Source organism: Chrysochloris asiatica, unplaced genomic scaffold (assembly GCF_000296735.1).
Source record: "Chrysochloris asiatica unplaced genomic scaffold, ChrAsi1.0 scaffold00265, whole genome shotgun sequence".
In the NCBI taxonomy this organism is placed as follows: domain Eukaryota; kingdom Metazoa; phylum Chordata; class Mammalia; order Afrosoricida; family Chrysochloridae; genus Chrysochloris; species Chrysochloris asiatica.
Genome location: NW_006408783.1, coordinates 3,196,374 through 3,215,101, shown reverse-complemented (window position 1 = coordinate 3,215,101; position 18,728 = coordinate 3,196,374).

Sequence of the window (18,728 nt, the reverse complement as noted above, 5' to 3'; positions counted from 1 at the left end):
ATCCCAAATAGAAATACTTTTTGACTCATCCTTGTATGTCTGGAGCATTGTATAGAGACCAAGAGAGGCAAAAAGATGAAAGATGAGCTGAAGATTGTTGTTGTTAAGTGCCATCGAGTTGATTCCAACCCATAGCAACCCTGTATAGGGTTTCCAAGGAGCAGCTGGTGAGCTTGAACCACTGACCTTGCAGTTCAAACGACTGTGTGCATTAGCACACAGCGGTACACCTGAGCAGTCCATAGTGTGAGGAGTTTGGATTTTTATCTGAAGAAAGAGGGCAAGCTGTAAATGATTGTTAATTACCAATGGATGGCATTTGGAAAGATCACCTTCACAGCAGTGAGAGGAATGGACTATGGGATGGATTGGTGGAATGGATTGGCAGGAGTGATGCTAGTGGATGGAAACCACTTGGAAAGCTTTCCATTAATTCAGGAAAAATTGTTGACTAGGCAAGGTTGTTATTGTTGTTAAGTGCCATTGAGTCATTTCTGACTCATAGTGACCCTATGTGTAGAGTTTCCAAAGAGCGGCTGGTGAATTTGAACTGTCGACCTTGCGGTTCAAACCGACTTTGGCAGTCCAGTGTGTTATCCCATAGCGCTATGCAGACCAGTGGGAATGGAGAGAAGTAGGCTGAAATTGAGAAATCGAATCAACAGGACTTGGTGGGTGGGTAGCCTGTGCTTGCATATGACTTGATTCATTAAGATTTGGACATGATGAATCTGAGTTCAGATTTGGACCCAAAGTTCCCAAAGTGAATGAAACATCTAGGAGAACTTGGCTCATGTGGTGTGGTAGAAGGTTTTAGGGCTCAGAAAAGTGAGCTGGACTAAAGATATTTTGGAATTACTTGCACAAAGAGGATAACTAAAGTAATGAGGGGGTAGAGGTTGCATAGTGTCCAAGGAAAAAGTTTCAGGCAAGAACCTGGAGTAACCTAGTATTTAGCATGCCCTGAAAGCAGATAAACAAGAATGGCTAGAGATGTGTGTGGGAAGAGAACCAGGGGCCTGTGGCAGAGTTTAAAAGGCAAGGAAGTGGTCAGCAGCAGCAAGTGCTGCCAGGAGATGGAGTCAGATGCAGGTTGACTAGTCTAATGAGTGTGAACAATGTGGGTGGAACTCACACTGAAGTGGGCTGAGGAGCAAATAGAGTTTCACAAGTGGAGTGTAGAATTTGGCTCTGTAGGAGAGGAAGGCAAAAACTGGGAGAGTTGTTTTCATTATGCAGGAAGGACTTGAGTGTGTTTCATGCGAATAAATACTTGATTGACAGTTAAAATAGCATCCAGAGGTTAAATTAACTAGATAACCAGTGGGATACTGCTCTGAGGAGATACTAGGGGACTTGTTCCAAGGTACAAGTAAAGAAAATTTTCTGTTTCTTCAAGTATTTTTGTTGTTAAGTGCTGCTGAGTCCGTTCCTACTCATAAGGAAAGACTAGGTTCAGAAATGGGTAAATTTGTTAATGGGATGACAAAAAGTCAATGAGACTTTGCTGGCTAATTTTTCCTCTCAGTATCAGGAAGCTGTTATATTTACTGAGATGCCTAACACAAAGTCAGAGGAGAGAGAACAGGACAGATGGAAATATTTGTTATTGCTGCTGTTGGCTACCAAGTTGATTCTGACTGATAACGACCCTGTGTGTGCAGATTTGAACTGCTCCCCATAGAGCTGACCGTGAAGTTCAAACTGACCTTGGGGTCCTAGTGGACTGTTTAACCGAAAAGCCTAAGGATTTTGATTAAAGATAGTTCCATTGGGGAAATTTTGGTTTTCTTCCTATTTTGTGCTCATCTTCACTTTTAATTATTGTGTTCACGCTGGGCTAGCTTTGGGGGCTGGTTACAGTTCCCTAATTTCTGCAGGCTGGTAATTCAAGATCCTTCTCTGAGATGTCATTCTTTTCCTATGTCTTCCTTCAGCCAGGCTGTGTAACCCTCAACCCTGCATGGAAATACAGGGTGCATTTGAGCACAGAACGATGCATAGATATCTGAGCAATTGATGGGTTAACGTTGTGTATCTGAACTGACTCCACAGTGTGAAAAACGTTGTCAATACCGACAAACGCTCAAGTAATCCAGTCCGTACTTACTTTAGCAAGAGTGGGGTTTTTATTCAATTTTGCAATCAGGCGCCTAACCCAACAGACTCAGGCAGACACACCACACAGCCTGCACATAGTTTTGTTCCCCTGTCTCAATGAAGCTTCTCCTCTAGTTCCCCTTCTACTGGGTATTAGGAGGCCACAGTCTCCTCCCAAGGTCGCCTACTAATCCTTACTGGGAGCATTCTCATTTAAATTTAGTTTCTTGCTTTCCTAGTGAACTTCCCCTATTTCCTTGATGGGTGCATTCTTGTTTTAAAGCTCTGGTAGCATAGTGGTCACAATTGAGCAATCAGGCTGCTAATCTCAAGTTCGGCAGTTCAAAACTACCATCTGTTCCGCGGGAGAAAGATGAGGCTTTCTGTTCCTGTAAATATTTGCAGCTTCAGAAACCCTGTACAGGGTCACAATGAGTCAGAACCAACTCCACAGCACATCACCACCACCACCACCTGCCGGTCAAACTAGTTGTTCCCCTCCACTGAGCTCCTTTAGTTACTGAGCCTGTTACCCCCAAGACTTCCCTTAGTCTTGTAGATTGACCACGCCAACAAGAGTGATTTCTCACAATGGCAGTTAACAACAACATCAAATCTACCCAGACCTACTGCTACAGAGTGTATTCCCACTCATAAGGACCTACATAGGGCTTCCATAACTGTCTTCCTTTATGGGATTAGACAGTCTCATCTTTTCTCCCAAATGCCTGTAATTCAGACATGTTGCCACAAATCCATAGCTTTTACCATTCTGTAGCCTGCAGGGCACACAGATATGATTCAGGAGCGTAGAGATGCATGCTGGGCGTGTGTGTTTGCTGGCTCATGAGGCCTGTTTCCTTGTCATCCAAAGCCTGCCTCTAAATTCCAGGTTATTTCAGGTGTGAATCCAGCACCTTCACTGTGTGCCCCTCTGCAGATCTCTGTTTAGAGGCTGCTCTGTTCCTTCTTAATAACGGTTTTGTCTAAGACACTTGCTGTGGGTTAATGTGCTGGTCTGCAAGGTCAGTTTGAACTGCAAGGTCGGCAGTTCAAGCTCACCAGCTGCTCTTTGGAAACCCTATACAAGGTCCCGGTGGGTCTGAACTGACTTGACGGTACTCAACACCAACAACATCAAAATGTACTACATAGTTTTTATAGTTTTCTAATGTCAGGTTTTCTTGTTTTAAAAGAAAATGCTAGGATAATTTGGAGGTGTTTTCTTTATATCACAATCTTGAAGTATTATAATCATATTTAAAAAAGGGAAATGCTTACAGTATCACTATGGGTCTGAACCAGCTCAACAGCACTGAACAACAACAGCAATAACAATTTATAACACTAGCATTTGAGGCCTTACCTATGGGGGGGGGGCGGGGGGCTGTAGGAAGCCAAGAAATGTAGTTGGGAAGTGTTGTTACGTGCTGTGGAGTCAGTTCCCACCCATAGCGACCCTGTACAGGGTTTCCGAGGCTGTAAATCTTTAGGGGAGCAGAAAGCCTCATCTTTCTCCCACGGAACAGCTTACAAAAAAAGATTGGTAAAGACCAAATATTTTAGATACCATGTATTTGATTTCATAAACAGAAGGAAAAGAAGTTTCAAACTTTCAGGTCTGGTTATATTCCTAGTCTCTTCAATGGTAGTCAGTCTGTTCACTTTTTTTCTTTCCTGGATCTCTTTTGGAAATTTGTGTTTTGTTAGGAAATCATCAGTTTCTTCTGGATTTGCAAATCTGGTGTTGTCAAGTTGCTTGTGACATAAATCATTTAAATCTATATTATAATTTCTTCTTATGAAATTGGTCATGTCTCATGTCTTGTTTCTAAACATGCATGTTATTGCTCTGACTCTATACCCCTTTTTATAGGCTTGGGAAGGGCTTTATCTGTTTTCTGAGTCTCCACAAAAACTGGCTTTTGAGTTTGTTGTCTCTAGCTTTTTTTGTCTCCCCTATTAATTTCAACTTTATCTTTGCCCATGCCCTTTTATTGGTATCTCTTGGTATAGCTTGTCATTTTTGTCCTGATTTCGTAAGCTGATGAGGGCTTGGTTCCTAATGATGTGAGGATAACTCAAAAAGCATTGCTCTGAGGGCTCCAGGTTGCTAGGATTTCAGTTCATATATACACAAATGTATTTCAAACAAAATGTTCAGACGTGTCTCCACGATCATTGATATCTGTAGACAAGTTTTCTCAGTAATACACTTGTCTTAGTCTTACTAAGATACCTTAAAATCAAACAGCCCTATCAAAACAGTGATTTGTGAAGGATCTGCTGATCACTTAAATTCAAGGCATGGAGGTCAGTTCAGAAGGGTATGGTGTCTACTTTGGGGGACCTTAAAGGGGTCATCTTTATAGACTTTCTTGAAGGACATAGGACAGTCACACACAGGGCCTTATTCTAATATTAAGAAGTTTGAGAAAATTGAATACTACGTTGGTGGCAAGGCTTCGTAAGTTGCACTGAGCCCATTTTTTCCAACAAGAAAGTACCCCTGCTCATTCTTTGAGGCTAGCAAGAACATTCTTAGAATAATTTCCTTTTCAAGCCTAACCCCATCTTCCCTGGTGGTGGTGATGTGCCGTGGAGTCAGTTCCGACTCATAGTGACCCTGTACAGGGTTTTGATGCCTGTGAATCTTTACGGGAGCAGAAAGCCTCATCTTTCTCCTGTGGAACAGCTGGTAGTTTCGAACTGCTGACCCTAAGGTTTACAGCCTGACTCATAACCAGTACGCTAGCAGAGCTCCTTACGCCATCTACCCTACAGCCTCTGTTTTGCTTATTAGGTTTCTTCTTGTTCCCCAGACTCAGAGTATTGACTTAGTTGGTAGTTATGTCAACAAACAGTAGCTTCACATTTTGATATTTTTGTTTAATAAATGTTACGGTTTTATAGCAATACATATAAAATATATATGTCTCATATATATATTATATATATGTGTTGTTGTTGTTAGGTGTCATCAAGTTGGTACCGACTCATAGTGACCTTATGCGCAGCAGAACGAAATACTGCCTGATCCTGTCCCAGCCTTACAATTGTTGCCATGCTTGAGCCCATTGATGCTGCCGCTTGGCCAATCCATCTCACTTGGGGGGTGTCTTCCTCTTTCTCTGACCCTCCACCTTTCCAAACATGATATCTGTCTCCACTGACTGGTCCCTCCTGACAATATGTCCAAAGTATGAGAGATGAAGTTTGGTCATCCTGGCCTCCAAGGAGCACTCTGGCTGCACTTCTTCCAACACAGATCTGTTTGTTCTTTTGGCAGCCTATGATACTTTCAGTATTCTCCTCAAACACCATATATATACACTTTTGTACTTCTCCCTGTATTTCTGGAGTCAGAACCAACTCAATGATGCCTAACAACAATGCATAGTTCATTCATAAATTGGTACTGGTTGTTGGGTAGAACAGGGATCCTTCTTCTGTATATAGGGTACCTACCAATTAGCAAACACTGTATGTTGTTGTTAAGTGCCTTTGAGTCGGTTTCATCCCATAGCGACCCTGTGTAGGGTTTCTGAGGAGCAGCTGGTGAGATTGAACCACTGACCTTGCAGTTCAAATGGCTTTGCAAACTGATGCATCAACCCATAGCACCACACCAGGACTCCAAACACTGTATAATTACATATTATACTAATGTTTTAAGAAATTCATTTAGCTGTGTTCAAAACATTACAGGTTAATTGTTAAGCTTTAACATTTTCTTTAGTGTTTCATAAGAACTGTGAAACTCTGAATAGAATTCATAGACTATACCAAAGTCTAGTACAGACAAGCAGATAACCATTTCAGTAGGTAACTGACAAGTTTTCTTTCATACCTCTGTTGTTACTTTCCCAATTTCAAGGAAAGAATTTGATAATAATTTGAATTGTGTAAAAACTAATATGCTGTAGAATCACGTGGGACACTTTTATATGCATTAATTATAAATAAATTAATTAAAAGCAAAGTTTACATGCAGTAAATTAGCGTCCACTTTTGAAAACAGTGGGGAATTTTTTTCTCTTTGAGGCCTGAAAGTATGACTGCTTATTCACCGTTTGCTTACCATCACCTAAAATATCATATTTCCTTTATTAAAAAGTGACCTTGGGAACAGACAGCATGCTGTCATGCCTAGACTGGTTTTTAGAATGTGGAAAACAAGCTGCCATTAAAAAAAATAAATAAAAAATGTTCTGCTGTTGTAAGAAACCACCACACAGTCCTCTAAAAATAAGAAAGAGCCCGATGGAAAGAGTTTGTTGTTGACAGGTGCCGTCAACCTGGTTCCATCTCATTAGTAGCAGTACTGTGCCCAAGTGGAACACAACATTGTTTGGTCCTGTGTCATCCTCACAATTGCTATTACGTTTGAGCCGTTGGTGCTGCCACTGTGTCAGTCTAGCTCTGTGAGGGTCGCTGACCTTCCACTTTACTGAGCATGATGTGCTTCTCTAGGGACTGTGGCTCCTCCTGACAGCCGTGTCCAAAGTATGAGAGACCAAGCCTCACCGCTCTTGTTTCTAAGGAGCATTCTGGCTGTGCCTCTGCCAAGATAGATTTGTTTGTTCTTCTGGCAGCCCGTGATACTTTGAAATTCGTCACCTGGAAATACTTTAGCTAGATAGAATTTTAACATTTTCTTAGGCTTTGTTGAGAGTCTTATTGTACCTTTATTACAATCATTCTTTTCCAAAGAAGTATAGTTCTTTTGATTGTCATACCAACGTGTAAGACACCCGCACGGCCATGAATTGGGAAAATATATAACACCTGCAAATAACTTTGCATAGGCAGGGATTTATAATTAAAGGGAAGAGTTGACTGGGTTAGGTCTCTCCCAATACAGAGGCATATTGAGGCGCTTTATAGCGCTGCTTTAAAAAAAAAAAAAAAAAATTACTGCATATATTTGGCAAGTTACTAGTGGCATAATTAACTTGAAAGTTCTTATCATTCAGACACCAATTTCTTCAAGAGTCTTACCCACTCAAAGCTCCTGTTTGATTTTTGAATCTTCACATATTAATGCCTAGTGTTGGTTCTTATTATTTGCTCCTGAGCATTTTGTGTTTCAAATTATTTTGAAAGAAATTATAATAGGAATACTCAAACATACGACTTGACTCTTGCGCCACTCTTCTAATGAATGTGTGAATTACAATATTGCCTGTACTGACTTTGAGCCAGGCTACATTAATCGATAACATTGGTACACAGATGAAAGGCATTCATTCTTTCTGACTTAGCACAGAAGCCCAGAGACAGCTAGTGAGCGTAGATTGAGCAGTAAACCAGTCCTTACCATGTAATGAAAAATGCTGTGATTGATGTACACACGGATACTATGGAAACATAGAGGAAGCATTCTATATTCAGATGTGGGGTGAGGATGGACAATGTACCGAGAACGTTTCTTGGAGATGCTTGATTCTGTGGTGTGCATCCTAGCCAGCCAGGTAGAGAAGGAAGGCAGGTGAGTGTTCCAAAGAGAAGGGATAAGTATGATCAAAAGTGTAGACATAGGAAACTTCATAATACTTTAGGGGAAACTGGAAGTGAACAAAAGTGGGTGAAACGGAGAGGAAGCCATACTGTAGAATGTTTCAAGCTCTATAAATTTCTAATGACTCTTTTCTGTCTCAATTCAGGTAAAGGAAATCTTCATGGCCAAATGACTTAAGGAATGCTTTTGAAAAGACCTGAAGAGCACAAACTTATTACAATAACTGAGAAGCAAGTTGGTTTTTGGAGAAATCGTATACTGAGGATGTTGTTTGCTTTTGGTTAACAAGAGAGGAAGCACAACCATAGGCCAAAACCAAATTCATTGCTATTGAGTTACTTCTGACTCATAGCAACCCTACAGGAAACTACAGTAGACCTGCCCCTATGGGATTTCTAAGGCTGTAGCCTGTACAGAGCCAGACTGTCACATGTTTCTTCTGCGGAGCAACTGGTGGGCTTGAACTACTGAATGTTTGCTTAGCAACTGAGCGCTTAACCACTGCATCACCAGGGCTCCTAACAGCTATAAGTCTTCAGTATATCTGCACTTAATATCACATTGTAAATAACAATGTGATTAGAATTATACTAGACTTTTTGTGAAACTTGGAGCCTCTTGCCTCAGTAAACATGAGTGACCCAAGGCAGTCACAAGATGAGAAGCACAAGCTGAGAGCCCCTTCAAAGTTTATGGATCCTCCCAGAATCATGCAATCTGATGACTATTTTGCTCGGAAATTTAAAGCCATTAATGGTAACATGGGACCTCCTACTTTTTTAAATGCCTCAAATTCAAACGAGAGTAGTGGTCCACCCAATGGGACCCCAGCGGTGCCCAAAATGGGTGTGAGAGCAAGAGTGTCCGAATGGCCTCCTAAAAAGGATTGCTCCAAGGAGCTAGCCTGCAAGGGACTGTGGGAGAGCCGTTCGCAAGCCAGTTATGAAAGCGTCACATCCATCTTACAGAATGGACAGGGTGGCCCGAGTCATGGACAGCAGTTGGATCAGATTGATCTGGAATTCGTGGAGGCCAAGTATACCATCGGAGACATCTTCGTGCATTCTCCTCAAAGAGGACTTCACCCCATACGACAGAGAAGTAATAGTGATGTCACCATAAGTGACATTGACGCTGAAGACGTCTTAGACCAAAATGCAGTGAACCCCAACACCGGGGCAGCCCTCCACAGAGAGTACGGAAGCACATCTTCAATCGACAGACAGGGTTTATCTGGTGAAAACTTTTTTGCTATGCTTAGAGGATACCGAGTAGAAAATTATGACCACAAAGCGATGGTCCCTTTTGGATTTCCTGAGTTCTTCCCCTGTGATCCTGCCGTTTCCCCCAGCCTTCATGCAGCAGCACAGATTTCTAGAGGAGAGTTTGTCCGCATCTCAGGATTAGACTACATGGACAGCGCCCTCCTAATGGGGAGAGACCAAGACAAGCCGTTCAAAAGGAGGCTAAAGTCGGAGTCAGTGGAGACGTCCCTTTTCCGAAAGCTGCGAACTGTGAAAAGTGAACATGAAACTTTCAAATTCACGTCTGACCTGGAGGACAGTCGTCTCGAAAGGGGTGTTCGCCCTTGGCATTGTCAGCGATGTTTTGCACATTATGACGTCCAGAGCATTTTGTTTAATATCAATGAAGCCATGGTGATCAGGGCTAATGTGGGAAAAAGAAAAAACATAACTACTGGCGCTTCGGCAGCCTCCCAGACTCAGATACCAGCAGGCCAGGCGGGCACCTGTGAGTCCCCTCTTGGGAGCAAGGAGGACCTCAACTCAAAAGAGAACTTGGATGTCGACGAAGGTGATGGCAAGAGTAATGAGCTCGTGCTGAGTTGTCCATACTTTAGAAACGAGATAGGAGGGGAAGGCGACAGAAGGATTGCTCTTTCTAGAGCCAACTCCTCGTCCTTCAGTGCCGGGGAAGGCTGTTCTTTTGAATCATCTCTCAGCTCTCACTGTACAAATGCCGGAGTGTCAGTTTTGGAGGTGCCCAGAGAGAACCAGCCGATTCACAGGGAGAAAGTGAAGCGTTACATCATCGAACACATTGACCTCGGGGCCTACTATTACCGCAAGTTCTTCTATGGGAAAGGTAAGGGAGAGGCGGGAATACTTACGTGTGTGTGTGTGTGTGTGTGTGTGTGTGTGTGATCATCTTCATAAGGTGAAAGAGTCAGCTTCCATTGATCATTAGAGCCAATTGGAATGGTGTGCTTTGTGTGGGTTCACGTTCGAAATACAGCATGGCCACCCCTGGTCACTTGCACTTGTTCTCTGTCATGATCCCGTCACAGCAGCCAGTCGAGTCCCTCTTTGTTCTTGTTGTTACTGTTCTGACCCATAGCGACCCTGTATAGGGTTTCTGAGGAGTGACTGGTAGATTTGAACCACTGACCTTAGAGTTCAAACTGATCTTGCTGCCTAACGCTTCATCCTGCAGCACCACACCAGGGCTCCCTCTTTAGAAATCCCCAATTTCCTACCTTTGGTTGTGGTGACCTTGGTGTGCTATGGAATTGGTTCTGACTCATAAAGACCCCACATAGGGTTTCCGAGGCTGTAAATCTTATGGGAGCAGAAAACCTCATCTTCCTCCTGCGGAACAGCTGGTAGTTTCGAACTGCTGACCTTGAGGTTCACAGCCCGATTCATAACCACTAGAAATCCTACTATAGAAATGCCTTCTTTCTTTCTCTCTGTATTAGTTTGGGAGATGACCAATGTCAGTCTTGATCTAGATAGGCCCCTTTAAAGACATCTTCCCTGATTAACTGTATCACTGTCTTATTTCCCTGAATAATCTCTTACACTCTGCAAATGATAATTATGTTTTCTTATTCCTCCGCTCTTTTCTGTACTTTTCTTCTACAATTTTGCTTTATGTTCTCAATTTCACATCCTCACAGCCCCTGCTGCCTGCATGCTCATTTGTGTTGGAAATGTTCAATATGTCGTTATTGAAACTGCATGGATTAGCATAATCATTTTAATTTTCTTTCATTTCTACACGAGTGCTTAGAAATGAAGATACAAATAGTTTTCTGGTGGTGCTATTTTAGAAGTTTGAAAATAATTTGTAAAATAAATTATTGATAGTTTTATTTTTATCTTCAATCCTGAAGGGGTACATTCTTTAAAAGTCCTGTATTTGGTTCCTCAGCCTTCAAATACATGTCCTAAATTATCTCAGGGAGATATCTATTGTGCTTTAAAAGATGCACAGAGAAGCAGGTTCCACACATTGGTCTGTGACTGTTTGCCAAACAAAACAGTCTTCTGGTTAGGTCACCTTCTCCTTTCTGTGCTGTGTAGCACACTTTGCAGAACCAGATATCATTGTTTCTAGCTTTGCTGTTGCCCTTCCTCTTATTCCCAGAGCACCTAAAAAGCTGACTTTCCCAATTTGGACCCAGTCAGACTTGGGGGATCCTCTTCTGTCCCCTAGAGAATAAAGGATTTCTTCACTGATGCAGATATTGCAAGTTGATTTACTTTGGGTGTTTATAGTATTGGTTTCTGTCTAACTGTTGTTGTTGTTAAGTGCCGTTGAGTTGGTTCCGACCCATAGCGACCCTGTATAGGGTTTCTGAGGAGCTGCTGGTGAGCTTGAACCACCGATCTTGCAGTTCAAATGGCTTTGAAGTCTGGCACATTAATCCACAGCGCCACACTGGGACTACATATATATGTTGTTGTTATTGAGTGCCGTTGAGTCGGTTCCGACCCATAGCAACCCTTCATAGGGTTTCTGAGGAGCCACTGGTGAGCTTGAACCGCCGGCTTTGCAGTCCGTCATATTAACCCACAGCGCCACACCAGGACTCCTAGACAGTATGCAATCTTTAATCTTTGTCTGTGTGTGGGCGGGATGTGGGGAGGGTGCAGATAACTCAGACCTCAGCAAGTTACTTATTCCTTGTAATATTATAACTAACATGGAGCTTGCGTTTAAAAAAAAAAATTCCCCCTGGACTGCAGATTATAAGAATTTGCTAGAGAAATTGTAACTGTATGAAATTAATAATTTATTACTTTTGTTTGTTTGTTTGTTTACTTTGGTACAAATCCAAATTTACTCCAGCCACCCGTGATCGTTATAATATTATAAATTCATTAAAATCGTGGAAATGATGATAATATTGGATAAATGGTGTCGCTAAAATAATCTTGCTTGCATTATGGTTACCTCATTTGAGTTGACTCTCTCTCTCTATTCATATCCAGGTGACAACCTAAAAAAGTCATGGAATTGAAATAATTTTGGCAATAGTTCTTTTCTTACCAGTTGCCATCTTGGCCCCAGTTCAATCTCCACTAGTGTTTCTGGTTGGCATAATTTCATTAGTACGAACACTGTGATCATAGCGTCCCACCAGTAAACTTAAAACACCTGGAACCTTCTTTTTTGTGCTGTGAAAATAACTAATGGTTCTCATGACTCAAGGATAGTCTCTTGGTGAAACTTAATTATTTCTGGAAAGAGGAAGCATGGGGAGATAGACGTTCTAATTAAGATTTTTTGGTTAATGAAGTCATGGCAGCCAAAACTAGCAATAAAAGAAGTCTCTTAAAATGCGTGCTTTAATAAAATCGTCAGGCAGTGAGTCATTCTGGCTAGCTGAGATTTGTAAAGAGTTTGTGATTCTCCCTTTAAAATAATAGAACTTAAGAAGTAAGAACACATACAGTTATTAGTGACACAGAGTCGGTTTTGACTCATAATGACCCTGTATAGGGTTTCCAAGAAGTGGCTGGTAGGTTTGAACCACCAACCTTGCGGTTAGCAGTCCAGTGCTTATCCTGTAGCACCACACACATGTATACATACTGTATACGAGTGAGACTTCAAAAAGTTTATAGGAAATTTTTCATTATGTTTGAATTCAATGTTTCCACAAACTTTTTAGCCCTCCTTCACATATATGTGTATTTATGCATATCTTTAGTGCAAGCATCTCATTAACTCTGTTGCTCTCAGGCGTATTACTACCTGCTTTGCCTTCTTAAGGTAAAGTTAATGTGGATCAGGAGTCATCTGTTTCAAGAGAGGATTTAAGTTGCTAGATTGTTCCTTCTCTTGACTGCCCTTTGTAGTTTTCCTCCTTAACTCCCAACTGTCACTTCCTCATAGTTTGAAACAGTCCTCTGTCGGTTGTTGGACTTCCAGTGTGGTGCTGTAGATCAGCACTGGACTGTGAACCAACCACAAAGCCGATGGTTTGAACCCACCAGCTGCTCCTCAGAATCCCCATACAGGGTCTCTGTGAGTTGGAACCAACTCGATGGCACACCAATTCTTGATGGTTGGTTTGCTCTGCCTTTTCTAATTTGCCTTTAATACTTTTCCAGGACTTTGGAAATGTCATAATCAAACTTGTTAGTTTTCAGTATGAAACGAAAGTTAAATAAGCTCCCGACAAGAGTGAGGGTGGGCGCTTTGTGTGTGAATTGGGCTGCAGGGCTTGCTTTCTGGTTCTGGATCTGTGAGGAGGTCAGGTAACTGCTCATGGAGGTGGAAAAGCTTGGCTACCACCCTCAGCATCCTGGCCCTGGGTAACACCTTTGCTTCTGTAAAGCCTCGGTTTGTTTACCTGCCAAGTGAAGGAGGGAGTGTGCAGCAACCCAAAGTCACTTTGGTCTTTTATGTGCTATGAGTCTGATGCCGCTGCGCCAGGAGAGGGAGAATAAACTGTGGGCAAACCTCTCTGCTCTTTCTCCAGCACAGCTGTGAACTGTGCCCTGGCTTCTCCTATATTTAGCTCTTCCCCTGAGGCCCAATGTGACTTGAAAATGAGATTGGCTGCAGTGGCATCTGCTACAGCTCCTGCAGGTTGCTTTGTAGAGCCAAGCAGATACAGCATTTCGGAGTCTGGAGGGGTCAGCATGGCCGCGGTGGCTGGAGACCTGCAGTAGCCTCACACCTTGTGTTAGACCTCTAGACACAGCTAGGCTCTGTCTTTTTCGTTGCAGACATAGCACAAGTTGCCAGAAACGTTGTTTTGTCAAAAAAAAAAAAAAAAAAAAAGGCCATGGATGGACTGACACAGAGGCGATGTTTTGACAGATTTCTTTTTCCTTTTTGTCTTTCCCATATGCTGAAAGTTTTTCTCTTTGGAAGCAGGCTTTCAAGGGCTTCTTGATACTTTCTGGAGTGCTTTTTATTAATTATTCCCTCCCCCCTGCCTCCCGTTCTTCAGTTCTGTGTGAAACTTTAATTTTCAAAAGAAGTAGGTGGTTCCCGATCACTGGGAAGTGTTTAAAGTAACGAACTTTAATAGTGTGGTTTATGTTTTTCTGGCTAGTTAACATGAAATACCTGCTCGTTACGCTGAGGTGTACTCCTATGACACATAGTCCCTGAAAGGCTTTTTAATAACTTTGTAAAAGGATTTATGAAGGGGAGTGGCTTGCCTCAGTATACTGTAGCAATACAGCTTGCCCAGGCAAATCCAAGTAGCCGTCTTCAGCTAAGCAGCTGCTTTTAAGAGTGGGAGATTGTAGGAAGCACAGGCATGCTCAATAATGTGTCTTACTTTCATTGGCAGGGGAGAATTGGTGATGCTTGCCAAATCAGTGTATTTCCGATGCAACTCGTAGTAAAACTACTTTCTTTTTTTCTACTTGTGAAAGGGGACGCTGTGTTGAAGGATAAGGATATAATTGGACTCAATTGCTGGTCAGCCATGTGGCTCCGGCATGCCTGTTCAGATGGTGTTCGGTTTTCATCCTGCTATAGCAGCAGGTCTGCCAGCTGACCCTTGGAGCTGCGGCCTGACCAGGGTTGGGCACCAGTGCGGTCAGAGCCTGAAATGAGCAGGAGTGAAGTCACGCTTGGGGCTTGTTCAGGAGTTCTAAAATTCCTGTCATGTAGCTAGCACTAGTGCACGGAAGCTAAGTGAGTAAGCTTGGGGTAGAGGCAAACCAAAGGAAAGTGCAAAACTGGGCGTCCCCGGAAAGTCACTTAGTGACAAGAACAAGACTAAACCAATGTTTTGAGCCTCTGTTGACACTGTTAAGTGCCATCGAGTTGGTTCCGACTAGTAGTAACCCTGCACGCATAGGTTTTCCGAGGAGTGGCTGGTGGGTTTGAACTACCGACATTGCGGTTAGCTGTCCAGTGTTTATCCTACAGCATCACACCAAAGGCCTTTGTAGAGCATTGTTTTTGTGTACCATTCCTCTGGCATAGTAATTTGTGTTCCACGGAACATAGGATGAAAAAACAGCATGATTGATTATGTATGCATATTTCATGTAGCATTTTATTCATGTATTTAAGCAATACATGATTATTATAGGAAAAAATGTAGAGAGCAAAAAGGAAAAAAAAATAAAATCACCCCAAATCGATCAGATATAAGCACCATGAACCATTTCATCTTTATCCATGTAGGCTTTACCTGATGCAAGCAAATTTACATAGCAGGCACCTATTCTTGCCTATTTAAGGAGCTCTGGTAGCATAGTGGTTACAAATTGGGCTGCGAACTGCAAGGTCAGCAGTTCGAAACTAGCAGCTGTTCCGTGGTACAGAGATGAGGCTTTCTGCTCCCGAAAAGTTTTACAGCCTCGGAAACCCTGTACGGGGTCGCTATGAGTAGGAACCGACTCCACGGTACATAACAATGATTCTTGCTATTAGGAGCTCTGGTATCTTAGTGGTTATGAGTCGGGCTGCTAACCTCAAGGTCAGCAGATCGAAACTACCCGCTGTTCCCTGGGTGAAAGATGAGGCTTTCTGCTTCCATAAAAATTTACAGCTTCGGAAACCCTATAAGGGGTTGCTATGGGTCGGAACCGACTTCACGGCACACTACCATTACCACTCTTGCTATTGCTGGGGAGTTTGCTTTTGAAGCATACCCTCCCGTTTTCTTTTTTCTTTTTTTCTTTGATTTAGCAGACAAATTTATTTTCTCACAGTGTAGGAGGCTAGAAGGCAGCATTCAGGGCATGGGCTCTCGTGGAAGGGAGGCTTTCTCTCGGTCAGGTCCTTGACTCCTCAGTTTCCTGTCCTGCTTCCTGGGATATCTCCATGCATCTTGGCATAAGTCTTGCCCTATCTCTGCTTACTTACTTCCCCTAATCCACTGTCTGTACTAATCCTGCCTCAGTAATGGAACAAAGACAGCCTATCTCAAATGGGGCTATAATCACGGCCCTTATTGTTGTTGGAGCTCCTTGTTGTTGTTGTTATGTGCCGTGGAGCCGGAACCAACTCATAGCGACCCTGTACAGGGTTTCCGAGGGTGTAAATCTTTACGGGAGTAGAAAGCCTCATCTTTCTCTCGCGGAGCAGCTGGTAGTTTCGAACTGCTGACCTTGCGGTTTACAGCCCGATTCGTAACCACTACGCTACCAGAGCTCCTAGCAACCCTGTATAGGGTTTCTGAGGAGCACAGGATAGGTTTGAACTGCCAGCCTCGTGGTTAGCAGTCCAATAGTTATCCTACAGTGCCACACTGGGAGTCTAACCAGTCATCGAGGTTAGGATTAACAACACATATTTGGGGGCTGGGCGGGGGCACAGATAATCCCTAACAACAGGTCTAGAGGCTAGGAATAGTATTTGACATTGCTTGTGAAACTGTGATTATGTGTATGGTAGATTAAAAGTGTTTTAACGCCTCTTAAATTTGCATCAACCTTTATAACAAAGCTACCATCTTCTTAAGCAATAGGTATATGAATTTCTGTGCCTTATTAGATGAATAGCAAGACATCTCAAAAAAATTTTCAAAATCATATACCTATTCAAAGATCTGGCGTAAAACAAGATATTTTTTGGGGAAAGCAGGATAGTTGAGTATATTCTTTTTTTTTTTTTTTAAAGTTTTTATTGTGAATTATGTGATAGTTTACATGGGAGAACATTAGTTGTACATTCATCCTATCGTATATCGTTTCATTGCCATAGTTACAATCCCCTCCATGCATCATCAACCAACCAAAGTTACCCTCCCATTTGCATTATGAATAATTGTTCAGTGCTGTTGAGTCAGTTCCGACTCATAGCAACCTTGTGTAGGGTTTTTGAGGAGCGACTGGTAGTTTTGAACTGCCAACCTTGTGGTCCCAGTGCATTATCCTGCAGTGCCACACCAGCAATTTAATAGCCATGATCAATTATCACTGTCTGCCATGAGTGTACAGGAAATGCCAGGTATTTGCCAATCAGGAGCTAAGCAAATGAGTTAATGATCAGGAAGGAACGTCAAATAATACTGCTACGAAAACAATAGAAATTTTATTGAACAAAAACATAACAGCGTGAAGCTATTGTTTTTCACCATGTTCTCCGTCTAGGTTGATACACTTCTGCAGGTGGTCTTTCCATCTTTGCCCCTTTTCCTGAACAATTCTGTGCTCTTTAATTTATATATACCACATGAAAACTGCAGTTTGGGCAGCCCCGAGGGACTCAAATCTGTCCTTTTCAGTGTTCTTTGAGTTTGGGGAACAAGAAGAAGTGTGAAGGGGCAAGGTCAGGGCTGTAGGGTGGATGGATTAAGATTTCCCAGTAAAGTTCCCGTAGGACAGGCCTTACTACCCTCCAAGAAGGAAGCGATGGACTGTTTGTTGTGATGCAAGAAAATTGATCAACTTTTCCTGGACTTCCTTTTCTATCCACTGCAAATTTCAGTTTTCTTAAAATTGCTTTCTACTAAGTCCCCAGAACCATCCTATATCCTGGTAGAAAATCTTTCAAGATGACCCCTTTAGAAATCCCTCAGTCACCATAACCTTCTGAACTGACTGACGACTCTACCTCTGCCTTGAATTTAACTTGACTTAGCAGATCCTGTTTTGATTGGACCTTTTTCTTTGAAATCACCCGTAATGAAACTAAGAAAACTGGTCTGCAGTTACCCCTGATCCCAGAGACATGTTGAAACTCATTTTATTTGGAATAAACTCATGTATGTATAAAACAAGAACCCTACAAGATTGACTGATCCTTGTATTTGCGTTTTGTCTGAGAGAAAAACCTATGTAAGCTCAATAGAATCACAGTCATGAAGGAGGGGGCAGCTTTTCTTATCCTCCTATAGATGGAATGTGCCTTTAACATGACTTACTATTGAATATGTTTATGAATTTCATGTTATCAAAGAGTGTTTACGTGAGAAAACCATTTATTGTTATAAAAAGTTGAGTCATAGCTTCCCACCTAGCTCCCCAGTGTGAGCTATGCTTGGTGATTCTTTTCCAAATAATAGAATATGGATCAAGAGGGAAAATAACTTCTCCAAGGAGGAAGCTGGCAAACATTGTCTCAGCCAGGTGATTATGTTTAAAATCAACAAGGATAAATCATGTTGACAGTATGTCCCTTTAATATAATGGGATAAGAGTGGTATTTCATCTCTGTTATCTTTCTTCCAAAAACCCATAACCCCAGTCTAATCATGAGAAGCACATTGGATAAATCTCACCCAAGCATGTATTCAGTGTAGCTGAGCAGTGTTCCTCCAAACTTCTAAGATACAAAAAACAAGGGAAGTCTGAGAAACTAGAACAGCTAAGAAAGTCAAGAGGCATGACAAATATTAACATGGTATCCTATAAATAAAAAGGACACTAGGCAAAAAATAAGGAAATATTAAATAAAGGAAGTACTTCAATTAGTAATAATGAATTATTAGAAATTTATAAATTGTTACACATGTACCAAAGTAATGTAAGATGCTAAGAATTGTGGAAACTGAGTGAAACACGTATAGAAACTCCTTACTATGTTTGTGACTTTTCTTCTAAACTAAAACAATTAAATTTTTTTGGAAAGTTTAATTTTTTAAAAATTGTCATAAATGTCCATGATGTGTTTTCAATGAGATGTTATTTATTTAAAATAAGAAGAATTTATAAATAACTCTTATACTGAGTAAGCCTACAGGTGTATATTACTTGATTAAACTAGCATTTGTTGTTGTTGTTAATTAAGCCCCTTGTAGGTAAGTCATGGAATTCAGTTCCCACTCATCGTGACCCTGTGAAGAGTTTCTGAGGTTGTAAATCTTTGTGAGAAGCTAAAAGCTTCATCTGTCTCCCAAATTCGCATAGAGAGGGCCAGTTTCACTGTGTATTTGAAG